Source organism: Papio anubis, chromosome 12, assembly GCF_008728515.1.
Source record: "Papio anubis isolate 15944 chromosome 12, Panubis1.0, whole genome shotgun sequence".
Lineage (NCBI taxonomy): Eukaryota > Metazoa > Chordata > Mammalia > Primates > Cercopithecidae > Papio > Papio anubis.
Window position 1 is genome coordinate 107,354,667 of NC_044987.1, and position 21,393 is coordinate 107,376,059.

The window sequence follows — 21,393 nt, forward strand, 5'->3', positions numbered from 1 at the left end:
CCATGAGATCCTGATGGGCAAGATCATGAGAGGCAAGTACAAAGGCCTGTGAGCCAGGGCATAGTTTAATTGGAATTAAGCTCTGAGAAAACCTAACTTAAAACCACACAAAGGAAAGACTGGAAGAGTGAATAGCGTGAAGGTGGGAAGATCAATGAAGTTGCTATTGCGAAACCTGAGTGAGAGATAATGAGCTTGGCTGATGGTAAAAATATGCAACGTAAGGGAATACATAGAGACACATTGTGGATACTGAATCCATAGAACACGGTAAGGAATTAAACATTCAGGGGAACCCAAAGACACCCCAAAGTTTGAATTGTAGGTGGCAGCAAAGTAGAGGATGAAGAAAAGTAGAAGGTGAAGCAAAAGCGAAGGGCTGCTTTTAAGCATCTTGAGTCTGTGGTATGAAAAGAAAACCTAAATGAAGACACATAGCAGACAATTGGAGAAAATGTCCTTCTGGATCTTAAAAGAAAAATAAGGACAAAAGATACCAACTTGAGCATACTCCCCAGAGAGTTCACTGAGGAAAATAGCAGAGAAGGCGACTTGATTTGACAGAGAATCTTAAAGCTGTTTTCACTGCAGAAGAGAGATAAGAAAGTGGGATCAGTAGTGATAAAAAAGGATTAGCCGAGACCTAGCAGGAAGCATAAGACAGTGTATGATGCAGAAGGTGGGAGAGGAGGTGGTTTAGAGGTATGGCTAATAAACAAAGACATACCCTGAGAGAAGGCATTACAGATGCAAGCCCATTTAATTTCATGTTTGACCAACTTTGTTCAGTTTGAAAAAACTGAGTTGGGTTCATACCGAAAAGAAACTAAACATCCAGGCTGACGAATGTATAGTGGATATGTTGCCACTGTATCCTAAAAGGATTATTTTGCTAATGTTTGAAAGCTTCTCATCGTTTTAAAAAACACAAGAGAGAGATCTTATATTTGCATACTGCGAAAACCCAGTTTTCTGAAATACCACAAACATAAAATTGTAAAGTTTATGTGAAACATGAAGGGTAAGTGGAATAGGATCCTCATTCTCCCTAATGGCCACCTGGAAACTATGGCTGGCCCAGTCCCTACCTGACTAAACTGAGAGAGGAGGGGATCAATATTTCAGCAAATTGAGATGTCCCAGCATGTGGGTTGGAAAGTTCTGGTCTATACCACTGATAAAGCACATGTCCAGATTTTCCTACTAATCCTACAGGCACAGATAATATTCAGCCAGTTAACCTGCATCAGTTGTTAAAATATTACTAATATTTTACTAAATACATAAGGATAATATATTTACTAAAATATAAAGATAGTATTTATCTTTATATTAAAATATAAGACACTATCATGTTAGCCAGTAAATAGCCACTATGCTAAATCCTCCAATTCCTGCCAACCTACTCCTTTTGCCAAGAGGCCCTGACCCTCACCCCAGCCTGCGACCAAATGGAGGTGGGTGGTAGTTGAAAGGCTTATTTACAAAGAAAGAAATAGCTTATTTACAAAGTAAGAAAAAAGCTTATTCACAGAAGATAAATATGCTGTCCAAAACAAAATTCAAACTCCAGGCTTCAAATGAGTTGAGCTTGACTACCTCAACATGGCCTATTTTAAACCTCCCAATTAAGAAAAACAAACAAAGCCACAATATGTCACAAGATAGTGACAAAAACAATACATATTAGGCCCTTTATAAATTCTGTCCAAATTATTGCAAAAATATGAACGTAAAATAAATAAATGCATTGCCTTAAAAAGCCTCTTACGACTCAGGCTATTTTTTCTACCCTATATTCCCATATTTGTTACATTTTATGGCACTTAAAAAAACACTTATTTCTATCGTTAGCTACCCTCTTTATACTGCATCTAACTCCTTTTTGCAATTATTTTCTATTTCTATCTTCGATAAAGATAATCTAGCAATAGGTGGACCTAAAAGCCTAGCCAGTGATCATTTATTTACAAAAGACATACTATTCGTTTTGTTCAGATGAATACTTTAAACTACAGAAGCTCAACGGGAATTCAAAGGGAGGTCATGAAACCTTTGAGTCAAGAAGAGAAATTGTTTGCAGAAAAGCTTTGGTACGCAGGTTGTACGTCGCATCCTAATGCTGTGAATGCAATAAAAAAAAAAAAAAAAAAAAAAGAAAACAATCTGTGGTCATTTTTATAATCTACCATACCATGGTAGATTTCTGCTCAGAGTAAATTGTTTTTCAACTGACACCCAGATCAGGATATAATTCATTCTACCATAGCTGTGTAAATGAAAAACACTCAAATGAAATCTCTGTTAAGAGAAGGATGACTTTTCTGCTAGTTATTGTATTCCCAGCATCTGTTAAGTGTCAGAAATGTATTAGGTGGTAATTAAAATAGCTGTTTAATTCATGAACAAGGACTACACATAGAAAATTCGAATGTATCTACTAATGACAAAACTTACTAGCTACATTCCATTACAGCAGTCCATGTTCTATAAGGACTTCCTGGGTCCAGTAACTGTCTCCAAAACATTACAACAGAAGTTCAAATCTCCAACCAAAACTTGAAGTCAGTGATTAGCAAAGATTGCTAACTTTATTTATTTATTTTATTTTATTCATTGTATTTTATTTTTTTGAGACGGAGTCTTGCCCTGTCACCTAGGCTGGAGTGCAATGGTGCGATCTCGGCTTACTGCAACCTCTGCCTCACAGGTTCAAGCAATTCTTCAGCCTCAGCCTCCCAGGTAGCTGGGATTACAGGCACGCACCACCGCATCTGGCTAATTTTTGTATTTTCAGTAGAGACAGGGTTTCACCATGTTGGCCAGGCTGGTCTCGAACTCCTGACCTCAGGAGATCCACCCGCCTTGGCCTCCCAAAATGCTGGGATTACAGGCATGAGCCACTGTGCCTAGCCTCAGCTAACTTTATTTTTTTTAAATATTAGTCTAGACTCTGATGGGAGAAATATGGCATCATACAGAGAGTATTTTTGGACAGAAATAATATGGGGAAGAGAATACTACACAAGCTGAAAGACAAAGAATTTATTTATTATTCCGTATGTGTATTCCATTGTTGTAGTAAAATATAATTGATTGTCTATCCACTACTCATTCTCCTTTATTTCTTCCTGAAAGGACTATTATTTTGTGTGGAAGGTGATGCAGCCGCATAAATAAAGACCTTATGTCTAAGCTTCCACTGTAGCTATGGTGGCACTTGTCTTAGTTTGCATTCCTGAGATATGGCTGTGAGTAAAGGTTACGTACTGCGGGAGAAAATGTAGTGAAGAATGAAGCTTGCCTAAAGACAAATCTCACCTTTGCCCTCAGCTACTGGGAGACAATCTCTAAATCACTGGAATGTACTGCCTAATAAGAATGTCTTTATTTGCTTGGAGGCTTTGGCCACTGGACAGTCTAACAATGTGATTTGTGATGGGGTCTTTAGGATATTCTGGATTTAAACCTCCAGAGGCACTGGAGACTGAGGTATTATTCTGAACCCCCAAGAGTACCTTGAATCTTAAAGATCAGTCATGTGGTCAGTAAATAATCAAGTCCCAATAAAAACTCTGGACACCAAAGTTTCAGGTGAGCTTCCTGGGTTAACAGTACTCCATGCATATTGCCACAGTTAATGGCAAGAGAGTAACACATCTCTGAGGACTATGGCGTTACACATCCCCCATGAGGTTACTTAAGGGTATATATATGCCTACTTCCTGAACCCTGAAGGCTGGGTGGTGAGCTAAGGCCATGGTGCCCAGTGAAGGAGCAGGTGTCCCTGAAAATCTAAACATCCCAGAGAGTATCTGAGAACCTACCTAGAAAAGCAGTCTCATTGCATGCACACAGTACACAAAAAGCCAAAAAAATTAGCTTAAAAGCAGTTTAGAGATGGAAAGAAGCATGGATCTCTAGAGCTCTCCTGCTGCTGTCCGAGAGTGTCCTGTATGTAAGTCCTAATAAACACATCTGTGAAAAAAACATTTCAAATGGTCCATTTTCAAGGTATGATAAATCTAAGTACTGGCAGCCAGCCTGCAGATGTGACAAACCACACAGTTCATGCACCTAAAAAGTCACAATAAGCAAACAGAATATAGAGGATGGGTCAGCCCAGAAAAGAGAAGTTTCATTATTGGGAAACTGAAACTTATGTAGGGAAGGAGACCAAGGTATAACCTAATAAGGGGGATAATGAAACTTAGGCAACGTCCAGGAAGATTGTAACCCCAAAGTACTCAACTAGTGACATACTGGGGGAGGGACTTGTGTGCTAGGAGATAAATTACCTGTTGGAACTGCCCCAGGTGTGCCTGCCTACCAGACACCCAATCTTCCAAGGCCACCGTTAAAAGACTCGTTTCTGCTGTTGTTTGTGTCTCCAAGTCCATTCTTCGGTTTGGATGGATGAATGTGTTTCACAAACTTGGGGGCTCATCTGGGATCTCTGTGCCTGTGTGGAGTGGGACTCCAGTTGAGAGGGGAGATGCCTCCCACCTGATTTAGGCAGCCCGCTTTGTCCAGATGTCCCAGCTCCCCACAGAGGCCATAGACAAACCAGAGACTGTTATTCAGAAGGCAGCAGAGGAGACACAGGGATAAAAGTAGGCACCACAGCAACCAGGAAACCTCATTCATGAGCCAAGGTAGGAAAATTGGACTATATGGACTGCCCTAGTGGTTGGGCATTTTTGGAGGTCAAGTGTGTGTAACTGAGAAGTGTCCTAGATACGAAGTGAGTGCAGAGTTCCATTCTCCCGCGAGGGAAATGGCCAGGGATGGATGAAGCGATTCTCGGGGTGTGCAAAAAAATCTCCAGTAATGGGGGTTGAGTACACAAGGAAATGTTCAGACACAGAGACTGACCAAAAATGGGAAACAGAAATTCTAGGCCTAGAGGACAAAGGAAAGAGGGAGCCAAAGAGAATCCCTTTGACATTTTCCTGGATAGTCCTTTGGGGAGAATGCTGCAGGTTTGGAGAGACAACCCTCTAACCAGGGACAAGGAAAAGCAAAAGATGATAAAGTATTCCTGTTTTATCTGGCCCAAAGACCCCATTCATAAGCCTTCGGTGTTGTGGCCTAAATTTGGCTCAGATGAGCATTGGGTGTGCCAAGCTTTAATTCTCTATGTGAATGATAAGACCCCATCCTCACAAGAAAAGGCAGGGTATGCTCTTAGCTGAATCAAGGAATTAGTCCCCATGTTCCCCCTCAAAGAAGAAGAAAAAGAACCTAGTAAAAAGCCCTTGCCCAGCAAAAAGCCCTAGACCCCCTATCATGCTTGCCCCCTCCATATATCTCACAACATAGGGGACAGGAAGATCAAGGAGCAGCAGGTGGGTCAGAGAAAGAGAGACCTGGAGACCATGGGGAAGACGAACCAACTCCTCCTTTAAATCCTTAATCCAAATTTAAGAAAATAATTAGAACAGTGTAAGAGGAATATTGTGAACTTCCCTATTCCTTCCACACAACAGGCATCGAGCATGTTCCCTCTTAGGGAAGTTCTCATGGGACAGGGAGAGATTGGCTTTGTAAATGCTCCTCTTACAACTACTGAAGTTAAGAATTTCAAGAAGGAAATGAATTCACTCCTAGAAGATCCCCTCATTTTAGCAGACCAGCTGGACCAATTCCTAGGACCTGGATTTTACACCTGGGATGAAATGATATCTGTCACGAATATCCTGTTCACAAGAGAAGAAAACAGAATGATTAGGAGATGGGGCATGACCATTTAAGAGAGGCAACACCCTCTCGGGCAAGAAGTTTTGCCAGATGAACAAAAATTTTCAAATGTCGATCCCAAATGGTAATAATGATCCCAGGGACCGGGCCCAAAAGCAAGACCTCAGGAAACTATAATTAAAGGGATCAAAGAGTCCACTCCTGGCACACAAAATGTCTCAAAGGCATTCAAGATTCAACAAGAAAAAGAGGTAACTCCCTCTGCATTCCTACAGAGGCTCAGAGATCAAATGAGAAAATACTCCAGATCAGATCCAGAGGACCTAGTAGGGCAAGGCCTTTTGAAGATTAACTTTGTAACTAAGAGCTGGCCTAACATTATAAAAAAAATTACAAAAACACTGATGAATGGAATGAGAAACCGATTGAGGAATTACTGAGTGAAGCTGAGAAGGTCTTCGTAAGAAAAGAAAAGAAGCAGAAACAAAAAGCCAAAATCATAGTTTCCACTGTGGAAGAGGTAGTCAGGAAAAGGTTAGACCAAGATCTCCCTCAAAGGAGATAAGGTTTTGACACAGAGAAAGAAGGGAAATTCAGGGAAAACTCCTAAGACAAAGTGGATGTTACAACTGTGAAAAGCCAGGACATCTTAACAGAGAATGTCCTGAATGGAAGAAAGAAGAAAAGGTTATCCCTCTCATGACTACTGATGAAGACTAGAAGGGTCAGGGGTTCCTTCTGAGTAGGTCTCACCAGGAACCCTTAATAAATTTGAAGGTGGGACCATGCTCAACATGACTACTTATCAGGGAAATGCAAGTCAAACTACAATGAGATACTTCTTCATGCTTGTTAGTATGGCTGCTATTAAAAACACAAAAGATAAGTGTTACAGGGATGTGGAGTAAAGGAAACCCTTGTATACTGTTGGTGGCAATGTAATTTGGTACAGACATTATGGGAAACAGTATAGAGGTTCCTCAGAAAGTTACTACTTCTGGTTATTATCCAAAGGAATTTAAATCAGGATATCCAGAAGATATCTTCATGCCCATATTTTTGCAACATTATTCACAATAGCCACAATATTAAAACAACCTAAATGTCCATCAATGAATGAATAATGAAAAGGTAGTACACACACACACACACTCTCTCTCTCTCTCTCTCTCTCTCTCTCTGAAATAGTACTCAGCCTTTAAAGAACAAAGGTGAAGGTATTACACTATCTGACTTCAAACTATATTATAAGGCTACAATAACCAAAACAGCATGGTACTGTTTTGACACAATCACAGATACATAGATCAATGGAACAGAACAGAAAACTCAGAAATAAAGCTGCCCACCTACAACCATCTGTTTTTTGGCAAGGCCAACAAAAATAACCAATGCAGAAAGAACTTCCTATTCAATAAGTGGTACTGGAATAACTGGCTAGCCAAATACAGAAGATTGATTTCACCATATACAAAAATTACTCAAAATTGATTAAATATTTAAATGTAAGACCTCAAACTATGAATATCCTTAAAGAAAACCTAGAAAATACCCTTTCTCAACATCAGACTTGGCAAAAAAATTTTGGCAAAGTCTTCAAAAGCAACTGAAATAAAAACAAAAACTGACGAGTGAGACCTAATTAAAAATCTTCTTCACAGCAAAAGAAACTATCAATAGAGTAAACAGACAACCTACAGGATGGGAGAAAATATTCACAAACAATACATCCAACAAAGGTCTATATCAACAATCTGTAAGGAATTTAAACAAATTTATACGCAAAAAATAAACAACCCCATTAAAAACTGGGCAAAGAACATGAACAGACTCTTCTCAAAAGAAAAAAAAAATATGCAGCCCACAAACATGAATAAAAATTTTCAATATCACTAATCATCAGAGAAATGTAAATCAAAACCACAATGAGATAAAATCTCAAACCAGTTAGAATGGCTACTATTAAAAAGTCAAAAGACAACAGATGCTTGCCAGGTTGTGGAGAAAAGGAAATGCTTATAGACTGTTGGAAATGTAAATTAGTTCAGCCACTGTGGAAAGCAGTCTGGTGATTTCCAACAACATAAAACAGAGCTACCATTTGACCCAGCAATCCCACTACTGGTGTATACCAAAAAGACACATGCACTCATATGTTCATCACCATGCTATTCTCAATAGCAAAGACATGAAATCAACCTTCATGCCCATCAGTGGTGAATTGAATAAAGAAAACGTGGTACAAATAAACTATGGAATACTATGCAGCCATTAAAAATAATGAAATTATGTCTTTTTTAGCACCATGGATGGAGCCGGAGGCCATAATCCTAAGTGAATTAATGCTAGAACAGAAAACCAAATACTGCATGTTCTCATTTATAAGTGGGAACTAAACATTGAGCACATATGGACATAAATGTGGAAATAATAGACTCTGGAGACTATTAGGGGACAGGAAGGGAAGAGGGTATGGGTTGAAAAACTACCTATTGGGTTGTATGCTCACTACTTGAGTACAATATATTCATGTAACAAACCTGCACATGTACCCCCTGTATTTAAAATAAAAGTTGAAATTTTTAAAAAATTATATGTGTTTGTGTGTGTGCATGTGTGTGTGAATGTATGTATGAATTAATCCATTTTCACACTGCTATCAAGAAACTACCCAAGACTGGGTAATTTATAAAGTAAAGAGGTTTAATTGACTCACAGCTTCTCATGGCTGGGGAGACCTCAGGAAACTTACTATCATAGCAGAAAACAAAGGGAAAGTGAGGCATGTCTTACATGGCAGCAGGCAAGAGAGAAGAGTGCAGGGGAAAACTGCCAAACACTTTTTTAAACCGTCAGATTGCAAGAGAACTCACTCACTGTATTAGTCTGTTTTCACACCACTGATAAAGACATACCCTAGACTTGGCAATTTTTAAAAGAAAGAGGTTTAATGGACCTGAAGTTCCACGTGGCTGGGGAGGCCTCACAATCATGGCAGAAGGCAAGTAGGAGTAAGTCACGTCTTACATGGATGGCAGCAAGCAAAGAGAGAGAGCTTGTCCAGGGAAACTCCCATTTTTACAACCATCAGCTCTCATAAGATGCATTCACTATCACGAGAACAGCATGGGAAAGACCTGCCCCCATGATTCAATTACCTCCCACCAGGTCCCTCCCCCAAGACATGGGAATTCAAGATGATATTTGGGTGGGGACAAAGCCAAACGTATCACCCACTACCACGAGAACAGCATGGGGGAAACTTCGCCCATAATCCCATCACCTCCCACAAGGTCCTTCACTTGACACAAGGGGACTACAATTTGAGTTGAAATTTGGGTGGGTACATACAGCCAAACCATATCAGTGTAAATACATACATTTTTATGTGTGTGTGTGTGTGTGTGTGTGTGTGTGTGTTTGTCCACATAAAAATCAAACTTTTCTGCACAGCAAAAGTAAAGTAAAAAAATTAATATTGAGATATAAATAAACCAAATATCAACTCTTGTAAAGGAGGGTACTTAACTGAAAATACCAATTTTAAAACAAAATACTTTTTTAGATGGCAACATATATAACAGGTAATTCACATAAAATAAAAAAAATTATTCTGAGAAATATAAAACGATATCAACCTGTTTCATATGAGAAAAGGGCAAACAAAATATATTATTTTTCACTTATAAAAATAACAAATTTTAATAAAAGTTTTCTAATTGTCTATTAAAATTTAGAGAAATAGTCACTAGATTTGGTAGAAGTAGTATAAATTGGTACAGCCTCTGGAGAGTAGCTGAGCAATAAGTATCAAAAGTTATCATCATTATACCCTTTACTCAGTTTTCTCTCCAAAATACCTTTTAAACCTACAGATATATTCACAATAATTTACAGTAACGTTGTTTATATTAGTAAAATATTGAAAACAACCTAAATGTCACCAACGGGTGGGGGAAAGAGTCTAATTAAACAGAGTAATGAATGCAACTGTTCAATAAAATATAATATAACCAATAAAAAGAGTGAGGCTTCTCTCTTCATACTGATGGAGATAAATCACCCCCAAAAATGTGAATAATACGTGTGAATAAGACATACATTGTCTTTGTTGCAGGTGGAGTAAAGTATATGAACAAAATATGTTTTCAAATGCAAGGCAAGTCTTGTATATCTGGAAGAATAACAAGAGCTTGTAACAGTGGTGATCCCCAGGGAAGGAAAATGTAGATCAGAAATCAAGGGATAGGTGGGGACATGGTTTATACTCCGTACACTTTCATATTTCTGAGTTTTTTTACCATGTAGATGGTTTGTTACTTATCCCTCACACTCAAAAAAAGAGAAGGTGAGGGTAAGACATAAAAGCAGGAAGAAAGAAAAAAGAATGAAGAAAGAGAAGAATAAAAGGGAGGAAGAAGGTTAAAAATAAATTGTCAGTAGCAGGGCAGTTCTCAAAAATGAAAGCAAAAAGTCCCCGATGGCATTAAAACAAGAATTTTGTTCCCCCTGGAGAGCTTAACTTTGCTTCAGCAGAAAATAACTAGCAAACATTGTTTTTCCCAATTACATCTGAGCCCCTGGAACCTCAGGTTCTCCAGGGCGTGGGTATTGATCTCTCATGCCCCGGCTATATTCTCGCTGATGAGGACGAACTGAAAAGACAGACCTTGGTCAGCAATCAGTGCCAGCTGCCAAAAGAGAATGTGTAGGCAACCTCAACGTAAGTAAAACAAAGCAAATAGCATTTTGTTCAAAGTCTGCCATGTATCATGCCGGTGCATGGTGGAAATTTTGGAGCAAAAGGTTAATCACATCCCCAGCGTGTTTCACCTCAAAACCAGGAGGAATTATTTCATCCCTGGTAGTTTGATTCAGCTGAGTATTACCTGGGAAAGAATATGAATGAACAAACAATTGAATGAATCCGTCAATCGACTGATCAATGAAGCAATCAATACAATATGCCTTTAACGTATTATTTGCATTGTTTTTAAAGTCATTTGCTGGGCATACCTTCCATTCCCAGCCCCGTGTTGGGAATTTACATAAATTTCCTCACTTAAACCTCACATCACTGCACAACAGACCCTATTTTTTGGCCTTCATTTTTAAACTTTTTATTAGGAAATATAGATTCACAGGAAGTTTCAAAGATAATAGGGAGAAGTCTCATATATCCTTCACTCACTTTTCCCTCAATGGTTCAATCTTACATAATTATAATATGACATCAAAACAGGATTTTGATGCTGAGACAATTGTATGTATAGCTCTATGCCATTTCATATATGTGTAGATTTGTGTAGCTACCACTGCAGTTTAGATACAGACTTGTTTGATCACAGATCTCAGATTCTACATGTCTTCTTTGTGCTACCCCTTCTGGTCATACCACATCCCTCCACTAACCACCCCAACCTCTAGAAATCACCAATCTGTTCTGTATTTCTATAATTTTGTCATTTTGATAATATTTGTAACTCGAATTACATAGTATATGATCTTTTGATGTTGACTTTACACTCACAATAATGCCCTTGAGATTCATCCAAGTTTCTGCATATATCAATAGTTTATTCCTCTTTTATTTTGAGTAATATTCCATAGTATGGATGTGCCACGATATGTTAAACCATTCGCTTATCACAGGGCATTTGATTGTTGACAGTTTTTGGCTACTACCAATATAAATGTTATAAAAAATTTTGTACAGGATTTTGTGTGAATATAAGTTTTATGCAAATATAATTGCCCACAAGTCCAAGGACTGGGTTGTATAGTAAGTGTATGTCTAGCTATCTATGCAACTGCCAAACTATTTTCCAGAATGACCACCATTTTCACCAGCAATGTATAAGAGACCTAGTTACTATGTCTTTGCCAGCATTTGCTATTGTCTTTGCTTTTTCATTTTAGCCATTCTGCAGTGATACCTCACTTGCAGTGTAGTGATATCTCATTTTGTTTTTACTTTGCATTTCCCTAATGGCTAATGATGTTGGACACCTTTTCATGTGCTTATTTACCGTCCATATAGCACTTTTTGGTAAAATGTCACTCATGTCGTTCATTCGTTTTCTAATTTGATTTTTTTTCAGTTTGAGAGTTCTTTATATATTCTCTAAATGCATTTCCTTTATCAGATAGTCTGTAGTGTGCTTTTTCATCCTCTTTAACAGAGCAAAAGCTTAATTTTAATGAGATTCAATTACTGAGGTTTTTGTTGTGGGGGAGAGGGATTGTTCTTTTGGTGTCATATCTAAGAACTCTTCACAAGACCTATCCTAAAAATTTTGCCCTGAAGATTTTGTCTTAGATTGCTGTCTAAGAGTTTTAAAGTTTTATATTTTACATTTAAAGCTATGATTCATTTTGAGTTAATTTTTATATAAGGCATGGGGTTTAGGTTGGGGTTCATTTTTTTGCCTATGAATATCCAGTTGTTTCAGCACTACTTACTGAAAAAAGGCTTCCTCCATTGAATTGTTTTTCAACCTGCTCAAAAATCAAATGGCTGCACTCGTGTGGATCTACTTGTCAGTTCACTATTTTGTTCCATCTTTGTATTTATCATTCCACCAAAACCACAGTGTTAATTACTGTTGATATATAAAAACTCTCAATGTTAGGTAAAGTGATTCATCTCATTTTTTTCTTCTTTTTTAGAATTCTGTCAGCTATTCTAACTTCTTTGCTCTTCCCTATAAATTTAGAATATTCTTTTCCACATACTGAAAATAGCTATGCTCAGATATTGATTGCACTTTTGTTAAACCTGTACATCAATATGGGGAGAACAGACACCACTATATTGAGTCTTATAATTCCCAAATGCAATATATCTTTATTTAGATCTTCTTTGATTTCTTCCACCAGCACATTGTAATGTTCATCATCAAGTACTATATTGGTTTTGTTAGATTTATACTTAAGTATTTCATTTTTTGAACATTATCAGTGGTACTGTGTTTATTCCAGTTCCCACATGTTTAATGCTAATATGGAAATACTATTGCTTTTTTATAACTATCTTGTATTCTGTAACTTTTCTGAACTCACTTGTTACTTCTAGAAGTTTTTGGTATATTATTGGAATATTCTACATATACCATCATGTCATCTACAAATGACAGTTTTATTTCTTCCTTTCTGATCTGTATGACTTTTATGCCTATTCTTCCTTCACTGAGTAGAACTTCCCCAACTATGTTGAACAGCACTGGGGAAAGTGAATATTCTCTCCCATCTGTTCCCAGTTTTAGGGGCAAGCATTCAGTTAGCAACTATTATAAAGTAGGAAGTTAGCTATAGGTTTTTCTGTAGATATTATTCATCAAGTTGAGGAAGTTGCCCTATTTTCCTAGTGTTCTGAATTTTTTAAATCATGAGTAGATGTTGAATTTCATCAAATTCATAATGTTCATCTATTTATATGAACCTGTGATTTTTCTCCTTTGGACCTGTAATATACCCAACTTGGTCACTGTGTATAATTTTTTACATATCACTGAATTCTATTTGCTAATATTTTGTTAAAGATTTTTGCATCTATATTCATTAAAAATATTGGGCTATGGTCTTGTTTTTTGTGTGTGCCACTTTGCCTGCTTTTGCTAACAGGGTAATACTGGATTCACAGAATAAGTTAAGAAGTGTTCTTTCCACATCTGTTTTCTGAAAGAAATTGTATAGAACTGAAGTTAATTCTTTTTTAAACATTTAGTGAATTATGCTGTGATATTGTTAAAAGGAAGTTTTTACGTTATAAATTCAATTTTCTTCATGGCTGTAGGGTTACTCAAATTATCAATTTCATATGGGTTAGCTTATACTTTTCAATTTATTTATGTCATTTCAGTTGTCAAATTAATATGTGTATAGATGTTTGTAGTATTCTCTTATTCTCTTTTTGTGTCTGCAGGGTCTGTAGTGATATCCCTGTTTTTCTGGACTTCATAATTTGCATCTTTTCTCTTTTATCTTTTTTTTTATATATATATATATATACTTTAAGTTCTAGGGTACATGTGCATAACGTGCAGGTTTGTTACATATGTATACTTGTGCCACGTTGGCGTGCTGCACCCATCAACTCGTCAGCACCCATCAGCTTGTCATTTACATCAGGTATAATGATGTAAACTTTCTGGAGGTTTGTCAGTTTTATTGTCTTTAAAACGAGCCTCTCTCTCGTCTCACAGTTTTCTTTCCATTGCTTTTCTGTGTCTAATTCATTGAATTCTGATCTTAGCCTTACTATTCTCCTTCTTCCGCTTGCTTTGGATTTGTTTTGTTCTTCTTTTTCTACATTTTTGAAGTAGAGGCTTAGATTATTGATTTTAGCCTTTTTCTTTTTTTAAATATAAGCATCTAGTATTCTATGTTGTCCACTAAACATTGACTTAACCGTACCCCATAAATTTTAAGTACTGTATTTTTATTAAGTTCAATATTTTGTATTTCCCTTATGACTGCCTCTTTGACCCAAAGATTGTTTATAAATGTGTTATTCTGTTTCCAAATGCCTGGAGAATTTCCTGTTACATTTCTGTGGTTTATATCTCCTTCAATTTCTTTGTAGTCAGGAACACACACTGTGAATTCCATTCTTCTAAAATTATATAGATTATATACAATCTCTCTTGACATACATTCCGCAAGTGCTGGAAAAAACGTATTCTACTCATGTGAAGTGGACTGTTCTATAACTAATTTTTTAAAGGTAATTTTTTTTTTCAATGGCATCCTGTTGGTTGATGGTGGGTGCTGGGTTCTACATCCTTGCTGATTTTCTGTCTAGTTGTTCTATAAATTGCTGAGAAAGAAATATTAAATTCTTCAACTATAATTGTACATTTGTCTTTACCTCAATTCAGTTAATTATTTTTTCCTTTATATATGTTGTAGCCCACTTGTTTGGTGCCTACACATTTAGGATTGCTATTTCTTCATGATGGATTAACATTTTTATTAAGTAATGTCTGTCTTTGTCCTGGTAATATTTTTTGCTGTGAAATATACTTTGTCTAACATTTATATAGCCATACTTTCATTCTCTTAATTTGTGTTTGCATGATATATTCTTTCCTTCTTTTTATTTCAAAGCTACATGTGTTACTATATTTGAGGTGAGTTTTTTTGTACACAGAATATAATTGCGTCAATTTTCTTTCCATTTTGCCATACTCTTTCTTTTATTTGTTATTAAATGAAAGAGACATGAAACATCAGAAGGTAAGAAAGGTTTAAAGAGTAAACTACAACAAATTTTTCTTCTCTTTTGAGTTTTTTAAATTATGTTTGAGAGTTGAAGCAAAAATGATAACACTATCTAATGTGGTACTCAGTGTATGCAGAAGAATTATTTAAGACAATTATAAGTGTGAAAGGGTAAAGATGTTAAAAAGGACGTAAGGTTTCCACACTTCACTCAAACTGATAAAATGGACCGCAATTATGATTTACAGGCATACCTCAGAGATATTATGGGTTCAGTTCCAGACCACCTCAATTAGGTGACTATCACAATAAAGCAAGTCATACAAATTTTTGGTTTCCCAGTGCATATAAAAGTTTACACTATATTGTAGTCTATTAAATGTGCAATAGCATTATGTCTAAAAAAAGTATATGGCTTAACTAAAAAATACTTTATTGCTAAAAATGCTGACACAACAACACTAAATGGGTGCATGCTGCTGGAAAATGGTGCTAATAGACTTGCTTAATGCAGGATTGCCACAAACCTTTAATTTATTTAAAAAACACAACAATACATGTAAAGCACAATAAAACATGGTATGCCCATATAATGCAACACCTAGAGAAGCCACTAAAAATGCTATACAAAGATATCTAATAAAAACACCACACAAAAATATCACTATAGATGCACCAAAATGGAATTATAAGAAAAAGTTTAAGTGACCCACAGAAATGCAGGAAAAAAAAAGAGAGAAACAAGAAAGAAAAAGAACAGTTAATTTTAAAAATGGCAGGCAACTGTAGCATATCAATGACCACATAAAACATACATCGTTTTCTTCATTTTTAGAAAAATAATGGTCATAAATTCCCATTGTAAAAGTGAAAGTAGAAGTTCAGAAGTTTATAAATTTGGAAAATAATGTTCTTTTTCACCTAATCCCACATCCATGAATAACTGTACTTGAATTTGCTGTGTACACTTTCTGGCAATTATCCATGAATAAATATAGACAATGGAAGCAAGAGACAGTAGGAGTGAGAAAGAGTGTGATTTTTCAAAGAGTCCACAATCTACATATTTTTTTGGACGGGAGGGATTCTTTATTTTCCTTTTAATTTTTATTTTAAGTTCAGGGGTACATGTTCACGATGTGCAGGTTTGTTAACATAGGTAAATGTGTGCATTGGTAGTTTCCTGCACAGATCATCCCATCACCTTGCTATTAAGCTCAACATCCATTAGCTAGTCTTCCTGATGCTCTCCCTACACCCACACCAAACAACAGGCCCCAATCTGTATTGTTCCCTGAAATGTGTTCATGTTTTCTCATTATTCACCTCTCACTTATAAGTGAGAACATGTGGTGTTCGGTTTTCTGTTCCTGTGTTAGTTTTCCTGAAGATAATGGCTTCCAACTCCATCCATGTTTCTGCAAAGGACATAATCTTGTTCCTTGTCCACCAGTATTTCACTGGGTGTAATTTTTTTTTATCCAGTCTATCATTAATAGGCATTTGGGTTGATTCCATGTCTTTGCTATGTGAATAGTACTGCAATGAATATATGTGTGCATGTATCTTTATAATAGAATGATTTATATTCCTCTGGGTATATATCCAGTAATGAGATTGCTGGGTCAAATGGTATTTCTGTGTCTAGGTCTTTGAGTGATCATCACACTAACTTCCACAATAGTTGAATTAATTTACACTCCCACCAACAGTATAAAAGAATTCCTTTATCTCTGCAACCTCACCAACGTCTGTTGTTTTCTGACTTTTTAATAATTGCCACTCTGATTGGCATAAGATGCTATCTCAATGTGGTTTTTATTTGCATTTTGTTAGTTATCAGCGATATTGAGCTTTTTTTTCATATGTTTATTGGCCTCATGTATGTCTTTTTTTGAGAAGTATCTGTTCACATCCTTTGCCCACTTTTTAATGGGGTTGTTTGTTTTTTGCTTGTAATTTTAAGTTCCTTGTAGACTGGATATTAGATCTTTGTCAGATGGACAGACCGCAAAACTTTTCCCCAATTCTTTCTATTGTCCCTTCACTCTGATGATAGTTTCTTTTGCTGTCCTAAAGCTCTTTAGTTGAACTGGATTCCATTTGTCAATTTTTGCTTTTGTCAAAATTGCTTTTGGTGTTTTCTTCATGAAATATTTGCCCATGCTTATCTCTTGAATGGTACTGCCTAGATTTTCTTCTAGAGTTTTTGTAGTTTGGGGTTTTACATTTAAGTCTTTAATCCATCTTGAGTTTATTTTCGTATAGGGTGTAAGGAAGGGGTCCAGTTTCCATTTTCTGCATATGGCTAGCCAGTCCTCCCACCACCATTTATTAAATAAGGAATTCTTTCCCCATTGCTTTTGTCAGGTTTGTCAAAGATCAGACGGTTGTAGGTGTGCAGTCTTATTTCTGAGTTCTCTATTTTGTTCCATTGATTTATGTGCCTGCTTTTTTTTTTTTTTTTTTTTTTTAACTAATACCGTGATGTTTGGGTTACTTGGGTTACTAGAGCCTGGTAGTACAGATTAAAGTCAAGTAGGGTGATGCCTCCAGCTTTGTTCTGTTTGCTTAGCATTGTCTTGGCTATTCTGGCACTTTTTTTGTTGTTGTTCCATATGAATTTTAAAATAGTTTCTTCTAATTCTGTGAAGAATTTCAATGGGAGTGTAATGGTAATAGCATTGAATGTATAAATTGGGCAGTATGACCATTTTCATAATATTGATTCTTCCTACCCATGAGCATAGAATGTTCTTCCATTCGTTTGTGTCCTCTCTGATTTCCTTGAGCAGTGGTTTCTAGTTCTCCTTGAAGAGTTCCTTGATTTCCTTTATTACCTGTGTTCCTAGGTATTTTGTTATCTTTGTAGCAATTGTGAATGGGACTTCATTCATGATTTGGCTCTCTGCTTGCCTGTTGTTGGTGTATAGGAATGCTTGTGACTTTCGCACATTGATTTTGTATCCTGAGACTTTGCTGAAGTTGCTTATCAGAATAAGAAGCTTTTGGCCTGAGACGATGGGGTTTTTTAGATATAGAAATATGTCATCTGCAAACAAAGACAATTTGACTTCCTCTCTTCCTATTTGAATACGCTTTATTTTTTTCTTGACTGATTGCCCTGGCCAGAGCTTCCAATACTATATTGAATAGGAGTGGTGAGACAGGGCATCCTTGTCTTGTGCCAGTTTTCAAGAACATTTCCAGCTTTTGCCCATTCAGTATAATATTGGCTGTAGGTTTGTCACATATGACTTTATTATTTTGAGGTATGCTCCCTCAATACATAGTTTATTGAGAATTTTAACATGAAGAGATGTTGATTATTGAAGGCCTTTTCTGCATCTATTGAAATAATTATGCAGTTTTTGTCTTTAGTTCTGTTTATATGATAAATTACATTTATTGATTTACTGGGTAAGTAATGAAATTAAGGCAGAAATCAGGAAGTTCTTTGAATCTAATGAGAACGAAGAGATGAGGTACCAGAATCTCTGAGATGCAGCTAAGGTGATGTTAAGAGGGAGATTTACAGCACTAAATGACCACATCAAAAGGCTAGAAAGATCTCAAATGTACAACCTAATATCATGACTAAAAGAACTAGAGAACCAAAAGGAAACAAACCCCAAAGCTAGCAGAAGACAAGAAATAACCGAGATCAGAGCAGAACTGAAGGAGATAGAGACATTAAAAACCCTGTAAAAATCAATGAATCCAGGAACTGGTTCTTTGAAAAAAAATTAATAAAATAGACCACTAGCTAGATTAATAAGGAAGAAAAGAGTGAAGAATAAAATAGATACCCTCAGAAATGATAAGGGGGATATCCTGCTGACCCCACAGAGATACAACCAACCATCAGAGAATACTACAAACACCTCTATGCACATAAACTAGAAAATCTAGAAGAAATGGATAAATTCCTGGACACATAACACCCTCCTGAGACTAAACCAGGAAGAAATTGAATCCCTGATAGACCAATAATAAGTTCTGAAATTGAGGCGGTATAAATAACCTACCAACAACAACAACCACAAAAAGCCCAGGACCAGACAGATTTACAACTGAATTCTACCAGAGGTACAAAGAGGAGCTGGTACCATTTCTACTGCAACTATTCCAAACAATTGAAAAGGAGAGATTCCCCCATAACTCATTTTATAAAGCCAGCATCATCCTGATATCAAAACCTGGCAGAGATACAACAACAAAAGAAAACTTCAGGCCAATAGCCCTGATGAATGTTAATGCAAAAATCCTCAATAAAATACTGGTAAACTGAATCAAGCAGCACATCAAAAAGCTTATCCACCATGATCAAGTAGGCTTCATCCCTGGGATGTAAAGTTGCACTGAAGTGACTGAATTCCATCTTCTGGGATTTGGTGTCCAACAGGAATTTCAGCATGTCCTTTTCATTGTACTTCTTCTGATCTATGTGACCTACCTGGTAGGAAATGTTGGAATTATCTTACTCATCAAGACTGACTCCAGACTTCAAACACCCATGTACTTTTTTCCTACAAAACTTGGCTTTTGTTGATATCTGTTACACTTCTGCTATCACTCCCAAGATGCTCCAAAGCTTCACAGAAGAAAAGAATTTGATACCGTTTTAGGGCTGTGTGATACAATTCTTAGTTTATGCAACATTTGCAACCAGTGACTGTTATCTCCTGGCTATTATGGCAATGGATCGTTACATTGCTTCACTATCCCATGATCATGTCCCAAACAGTCTACATCCAATTGGTAGCTGGTTCATATATTACGGGCTCAATAAATGCCTCTGTATGTACAAGTTTTGCATTTTCTCTGTCCTTCTGCAAGTCCAATAACATCAATCACTTTTTCTGTGATGGTCCCCCAATTCTTGCCCTTTCATGGTCCAACATTGATATCAACATCATTCTAGATGTTGTCTTTGTGGGATTTAACTTGATGTTCACTGGGTTGGTCATCATCTTTTCCTACATCTACATTATGGTCACCATCCTGAAAATGTCTTCTACTGCAAGGAGGAAAAAAATCCTTCTCCTCATGTGCCTCACACCTGACAGTAGTAACCATTTTCTATGGGACACTCTCTTACATGTACTTACAGCCTCAGTCTAATAATTCTCAGGAGAATATGAAAGTAGCCTCTATATTTTCTGGCACTGTTATTCCCATGTTGAATCCTTTAATCTATAGCTTGAGAAATAAGGAAGTAAAAGAAGCTTTAAAAGTGATAGGAAAAAAGTTTTGTTAAATTAGACACAGTTGTTAAAACTCGACACAACAAAGCAACCAGCACAGCTAATCTGCCAAAACTTAATGTTTCTAAAATAGGGAGCATGTAGAAAAATCTCAAATTAACCATCTAACATCACACCTAGAGCAATTAGAAAAATAAAACCCAACCAATCTCAAAGCTAACAGAAGAAAAAAAATAACTAAAATCAGAACAGAACTGAACGAAATTGAGACCCAAAAATCCATACAAAGAATCAATGAAACCAAAACTTGTTTTTTTTCAAATAATCAATAAAATTGGTAGGCTTCTACCTAGATTCGCAAAGGAAAAAAAAAGGAAAGATCCAAGTAATCACAACCAGAAAAGACAAAGGTGACATTATAACCAATCCCACAGAAATACAAAAGATCCTTAGAGACTATTATGAACACTTCTATGCAAATAAACTAGAACATCTAGAGGAAATAGATAAATTCCCGGAACACACAACCTCCCAAGATTTAATCAGGAAGAAACTGAAACTCTGAACGAACCAATATCAAGTTCTGAAGTGAAAGCCAAGTGCCATCCAAAAAGGGGCCCAGACAAGACAAATTTGCAGTCAAATTCTGCTAGATGTAAAAAGAAGAGATGATACCAATGCTATTGAAACTATTTCAAAACATTGAAGAGGAAGAACTCCTTTGTAACTCATTCTATGAAGCCACAATTACCCTGATACCAAAACTTAGCAAAGACAAAACACAATAAAATAAAATAAAACTACAGGCAAATATCCCTGATGACAGTAGATGCAAAGCCAACAATGAAATACTAGCAAATCGAATTGAAGAGCACATCAAAAGTTAATTCACCATGATCAAATAGGCATCATTCTTGGAATGCGAGTTTGGCTCAAAATATACAAATTATTAAATGTGATTCGCCACGTCAATAGGATTTAAAACAAAAACCATATGATCATTTCAATAGATGCAGAAAAATCCTTCAATAAAATCCTACATCCCTTTATAATAAAAACCCTCAACAAACTAGGCATCAAAGCAATATATCTCAAAATAAGTGCCATCTGTGACAAAGTCACAGCCAACATTATAATGAATGAGCAAAAACTGGAAGCATTCCCCCTTGAGAACTAGAACAAGACAGGGATGTTCACTCTCACCATCCCTATTAAACATAGTACTGGAAGTCTTAAGTAGAGTAACCAGGCAAGAGAAAGAAAC

At 36.5% G+C, this 21,393-nt stretch overlaps 1 protein-coding gene and 1 pseudogene across 1 annotated transcript in view; one reads left to right on the plus strand and one right to left on the minus strand.

The window, feature by feature from the left end:
• The window catches only part of LOC101026984 (olfactory receptor 9G4), a 209,144-nt gene that overhangs the window by 127,299 nt on the left and 60,452 nt on the right, over positions 1 to 21,393 (minus strand). The window lies entirely within an intron of this gene.
• LOC101000447 lies at positions 1,376 to 20,371 on the plus strand (annotated as a pseudogene).